Here is a 6,571-nt window from a genome sequence, read left to right on the forward strand (position 1 = left end):
CAAAAACCTGCATCCTGCAGCTTACATTTTAACTTCAGAGATGACAAAAGGGAAAGGAACTCACGGAATCATAGAATGGTCCAGGCTGGAAGGGACCTCCAAAGGTCATGCAGTCTGACTTCTCTGGCACCAGCAGGGACATCCCCAATTAGATCAGGTTGCCCAGGGCCTCTTCGAGCCTCACCTTGGGTATCTCCAGGGAAGGAGCCTCAACCACCTCCCTGGATGACCTGTTCCAGTGTTCCACCACCTTCATAGTGAAGCACTTCTTCCTGATATCCAATCTAAATCTGCCCTTCTCTAGTTTGAAGCCCATTGCCCCTTGCCCTGTCACTGCAGGCTCTTGTAAACAGTTTCTCTCCATCCTTCCTGTAGTTTCCCCTTCAGGTACTGGAAGGCTGCTATCAGTTCTCCCAAGAGCCTCTTCTTCTCCAGGCTGAACACCCCCAGCTCCCTCAGCCTGTCCTAACAGCAGAGGTGCTCCAACCCCGTGATCATTTTTGTGGCCCTCCTCTGGACCCTCTCCATCAGGTCCATGTCCTTCCTATATTGAGGGCTCCAGACCTGCACACAGTACTGCAGGTGAGGTCTCATCAGAGCAGAGCAAAGTGGCAGAATCACCTCTCTGGATCTGCTGGCAATGCATCTTTTGATGCAGCCCAGGCTGTGATTGGCTTTCTGGGCTGCAAGCTTGCAGTGTTTGCTCATGTCCAACTTCTCATCCATCATCATCTTCTGCTAGGGTCCTGCACTGGCTTCCATAAGTCCCTGTACATATGTGTATCATCTTCAAAGAGCTTTAACTGGTGCCTTGCATTGATTATGACAGCAGGAGACCTTCAGGCCAGAGGGCTGGTGCTTGCTCACTAGCAGGCCACCCAGTCTGAGGCGGCCTGAGTACAGAGAGAGGCTAACTGAGCTGGAAGGTCAGCTTGATTAGTCTCCCAGATGAGTGATGAGGGAGACTGACTGGTGGATTAGTCCTGGCAGAATCTCTTGGTGAATGTGACTGTGACAGTGGAGCTCTAGGCTCTTCAGCTTAGATTCTCCACTGGGCACAGGGAAATGAGTGAAGCTTCATAAGGCAACACTTCTTGCCGTCCTGGCAGTTGTGTCTTCTGTGTTGCAAGCCCTCCATTTGCCTAATGCAACTACCAAGTGCTCAGGCTGAACTCTAAATTTGCCTATTGAATCACATACTTGGTTGCAGGTTGTTTACCATCCAGCTCTGTCATGTAAGAGCATCTAACTGCAACTTTGTCCCCATGCTGTCAAAATGAAGAAATGGGCTCAGGTGTTCACAGATTCATAGAATTGTCAGGGTTGGAAGGTACCTAAGTATCATCTAGTTCCAAGCCCCCTACCCCAGGCAGGGACACCTCACATTAGATCAGGTTGATTAGTCTATCAAGTAAATCCTAGATCAGGCTTGACTGGCCTATCAAGTAAATCCTATCTTCTGGATGTATCTGGAGAAGGACAGGACTTCCTAAATGCAATAGTGTGGCAGTTTTAGGCTGATGCCTAGGAAATTTTCTACAGAGTAGAAAGGGATAGAATGTAAACAAATTCCCATTGGGTGCAAAATGGTAAGGTCTAAATAATCCCATTGGTCTGATAACTAACATAAAGTTAGTTGTATAAACTATTTCTATCTCTATCTCGGTTTCTTCGCTCTGGCAGGTACTAGCTGGTTGCTTCTGCTGGCTTGCTGACCTTGGCTGTGTTTCTTTGTTGTGGCTAAGTACTGTTGTGAATATAACAAGCTACTCTCTGCTTTTCTCCTTTTTCCTTGTCTGTAGAGGGAGAGGGGGAAGCTATTTGGAACCCCCTGGTTTTCTCCAGGGGGGTTCTTGTGCCGTTTATAAATTGTAAATGCCTGTAAATATGTATTTTGTATATATTCATTGCATTTCATATTTCTAGATTTTAGTTTTGCTTGTAAATATAGCTTCATTTGCTTCCATCTGAGCTAGTCTGGCACAACTACACAATAGCCAGTCTAAAGCATCATCAAGTAGGTGATATGCTTTCCCTTGAAGGGAGCACCACAGTGCCAATCTTCGTGGTGATTTAAAAACTACTCTGAAGCTTTTAATGACTCTTCAAGCTAATAGGTAAAATCATTCCATCACAAAGCCAAGAACCTTTTCACTGTGCTCCACTGACAGTCAATGGCTTAGACCTACCGCTGGGGGGAAGAGTTTATCTGTCTTTCAGGTTACTAAAGCCATCTCTGAGCAGCTCTCTGTACAGAGAATTTTTGAGGAGGAAATAAGAAAGGTCTTTAATTCTAGTTACAATAACGCTGTATAAACCAGGCCTCCATTTCCAGGAGCTGTGTTTAAAACTTAGTATTAATTCTAGGGGAGAAATCCAATTGCTTTGATCATGAAACAGTGTTCTGCAACCTAAAGTGTCCAGTATCTAAGCAACAAGTTATATTGTTGTGGTCTAATATAGACTGAAAACCTTTCCCCAAACCATGGTTTTCTTTGAAAAATATAAGATTAGTCGTCCTTCTCTCTCTTTCTTCTGTTTTCCCTTTTACCCTTACCCTTTTCCTTTGCCCTTCCCCTTCCCTCTCCCCTTCCCTTTCCCTTTCCTCTTCTCCTTCCTCTTCCCTTTCTCTTTCCCCTTTCCCTTCCCCTTTCCCTTCCCCTCTTTCCATTCTTTCCTTTCCCTTGAAATGTTGCTGGCAGTTTGTAACTTTGTGATTCTAATACTATCTGAAATGCAGTTTGATACTACTGAAATTTTTAAAGCAATAAAAGAACTTAAATTCTCAATAAACAAAGCTGCAAATATATTGTTCTTTCCATCCAACCTGCAGCCTAAAGGTGTATAGGCAGTTGGACATATCCTACTAGGATTTATGAGCGTGAGCATCTTCTCTTTTTCCTTTCAATCCCCAGAATTATATTCTTCTGTCCTCACTCCTCTCCACCTGCAACTGCAAAACTGATTTTTGTGTGATTTACTGGGAAGCACAGAGGGGAATCTCTGTGACCCCAAACTCACCAAGAGTGACATGCTTCTGCTACAGGAAGGGGACTGAAAGCCTCTGATCATGCAATTTGTTGAAGAAGTATTCCTGCAGATTTTTGTCTTGTGATAAATGTCTTGCTGTAATTGCTGAGCTTAAGGGTATTGATTAAGTGGGAATGGAGAAGACATATTAAGAAGCTGCATTAGCTGTGCTGCTAGAACAAAACCTAAGACTTCACAATGTCCTTTGCAGGATTATTTTGATGCCTGCTCCACAGACCTCCCTAAAACTCTCCCCATAGGTGATGCTGGGACTCATTGCAATGTACCTTTGGATACGCACTGAGAATGTGGATGTAATCCTGCACCTACTTGCCAGGTAGAATAGTATCAACTTAATTATTTATTGTGTACTGATAAGAGTGACATATCTGATGTCACGGAGGAAAAATATGATCTTGATCAAACTATTCTGTCTGACACTTTAAAGGAAAAACATTAAATCAGTTGAAAACTGGTGTAGCTTGTCAGTTCTTGTTGCTGCATTCCCTGTGCCTCTTGAGCTTATTTGATTGCCTTTTAGGGATATGGCTTTTAAATTTAATTAATGTGCTTTCACTCATTCCTCTCTCTGGCATGGAAAAGCTTGGATTAAGTATTGATTAACTGAACTAGTTATAGGCAGGCACTGCTGGTATCCAGTGATGTGCTCACTGGTGTGTGCAAGAGCTGAGAATGAACTTGGGGCTCTGCTTGGGGACTGCTGCTTGCAGGCTGTAACCCCTCTACACCTGGGGGAACTGCCACCTCCAGCAGCAGCAAGAGACCTGAAAGCAAGCTTTGCTCTGTCCTTGTGTTGCAGAGGGAAGTGCCACCTTGCCCTCCCGCACTCATTCTGTAGCATACACACACATTTTACACATGCATATATAGGTGCATATATAGAATCACAGAATCATTTTGGTTGGAAAAGACCTTGAAGGTCATCAAGTCCAACCATTAAACATACCCACTCATATCTGCATATTGTATGCATTTATAGGTGTCTATGTATTTATTGGTACCAGCTGCAGCTGGGACAGAGTTAACTTTCTTCACAGCAACTCCTGGGATGTGTTAACTTTCTTCACAGCAACCCCTGTGATGCTGTGCTTTAGATTTGAGGCTAAAACAGTGTTCATAACTCAAGGGTGCTTTGTCTATCCATTTGCACAGCCTCAAGGTCGTCTTTTTCCCACTCTGTGCCCCCAACAGCTAGGCAGGAGGTGGGCAAGAAGCTGGGAGGGGACAGAGCTGGGACAACTGTGGCCATCGTGGGGCTAGAGGAAGGGGTTGGGAAATTGGCAGGTTTGATCAGCATGTTACACTGTATTGAGAGCGGTGTGGTGGTTCCATGGCAGAGATTGCTAACAGCTGCTTTCAGCCTTTGCTGTTTGATGTGATGGTCTGTTCAGCTCAGGGGGACCTATGACAAAAGAGGCCTTGAGCCTGGCATTTGTTCCCTGCAGCTCTGCCATCTCACGGCTCCAGGGACCATCCCATGAGGCCAATTGCTGATCATACCTTCCTGCTCTTCTCTCCAGGGACAGGGTTTCCTGGCTATGCTGAAAAGCTCCTAGCTTCTCAAACATCTCTGTGCAATGGAACACTCATACTGCTGTGTGCCCTCTGCCTGGTTTTGACGTTGCTCATCAATGGTGAGAGTAATGGCAGTGTTCCTGTGGCCTCCTGCTGCCCACCCCCCCACCACCCCTTGTACCCCCAACCCAGTGGTCCTGGTTTGGGTTTTGGCTGCGTCTGCTGCTCTTCCTGCCTTCTCCTACCTTCATAAGCTTCTTTGGAAGGTATCTCTGTGCAAATTGCATATGCATATATATGTGCATACACATGTATATATACATATACATATATATACACCTTTTGCATATAAATAATTGTACATTTTGCATGTGTGTGTATATATATATAAATCAATCATAGAATTGGTTAGGTTGGGAAAGACTTGGACTGAGGATGTTCCTGCTCACTGCAGGGGTATTGGACTAGATGACCCTTAAAGGCTTCTTCAACCCAATGTATTCTATGATTCAATTCTATACATAAATATATATACATACAAAATTTAACATATATATATATAATATATTTATAATTCTTTGTTTTGTATATACATGTATATGTTTATAAACACATATCCCCATATATGCTTTTCATATCCATGTACATCTATATACATGTTTGACCTATTCATAAACATACATATTTTATATATGGATGTGTATTTAGTTATATATACCTATATACCATAGTATCACAGTACATTAGAGGTTGGAAGGGACCTCCAAAGGTCATCAAGTCCAACTCCCCTGCCAAAGCAGGATCACTTAGGGTAGTCTGCACAGGAATGCATCCAGGTGGGTTTGGAAAGTCTCCAGAGAAGGAGACTCCACAACCCCCCTGGGCAGCCTGTTCCAGTGCTCTGTCACCCTCACTGCAAAGAAGTTTCTCCTCATGTTGAGATGAAATCTTCCATGTTCAAGTTTGAACCTCTTGTTTCTTGTCTTATCACTGTGAACCACCCAAAAGAGCCTGGCCCCCTCCACTTGACACCCACCCCTCAGATATTTATACATATTGAGGAGATCCCTTCTCAGTCTTCTCCAGACTAAACAGTCCCAGGGCTCTCAGTCTCTCTTCATAGGGGAGATGCTCAAGTCTCCTAATCATCCTCATGGCTCTCTGTCGGATTCTCTCCAGCAGGTCTCTGTCTCTCTTGAACTGGGGAGCCCAAAACTGGACACAGTATTGCAGGTGTGGTCTCACCAGGGCAGAGTAGAGGGCAGAGTAGAAGAACCTTCCTAGACTGTATTCATGTTTAGACAGACATATATCTAGTTTTGCATAACTACATATAGCAATAGACACCCACACATATGGTTTGTATGCACATACAGAGATTTATTCACACATATACTCATATTCCAATGCCTCTATATACATGTATTTTGTATATATGCAGGTATGTACGTCTCTGGTTTGCATATACACACACATCTATTCTGTATAAATATGTATCTCTCTACATGCACCTCAGTGTCACCTCTAAACAGGTGTCTTGCTTGAGCAGGCATAGCCCCACAGAGTGATTTGGACTGAAAGGGACCTTCAAAAGTCATCTTGTCCAACCCCCATGCAGTCAGCAGGGACACCTCCAAATACATCACAGAATCATTCAGGTTGGAAAAGACCCTCAGGATCACCAAGTTCAACCCAGTACCCTACTCTACAAGGTTCACCCCTAGCACCACATCCAAACCACCTCTGAACACATCCAGGCTTCGGGACTCAACCACCTCCCTGGGCAGCACATTCCAATGCCTGACCACTCTTGCCATGAAAAAATGTTTCCTAATGTCCAGTCTAAACCTACCAGTCGCAGCTTGAGGCCATTCTCTCAGGCTGTCCAGGGACACATCGAATCTGATTTTGACTGTCTCCAGAAAATCAGGCCTCAAACACATTGTGGGCAATCTGTTCCAGTATTTCACCACTCTCACTGTAAAAGAACTTCCTCCTCATGTCC

The sequence above is a fragment of the Indicator indicator genome, chromosome 2 (assembly GCF_027791375.1).
Source record: "Indicator indicator isolate 239-I01 chromosome 2, UM_Iind_1.1, whole genome shotgun sequence".
Lineage (NCBI taxonomy): Eukaryota > Metazoa > Chordata > Aves > Piciformes > Indicatoridae > Indicator > Indicator indicator.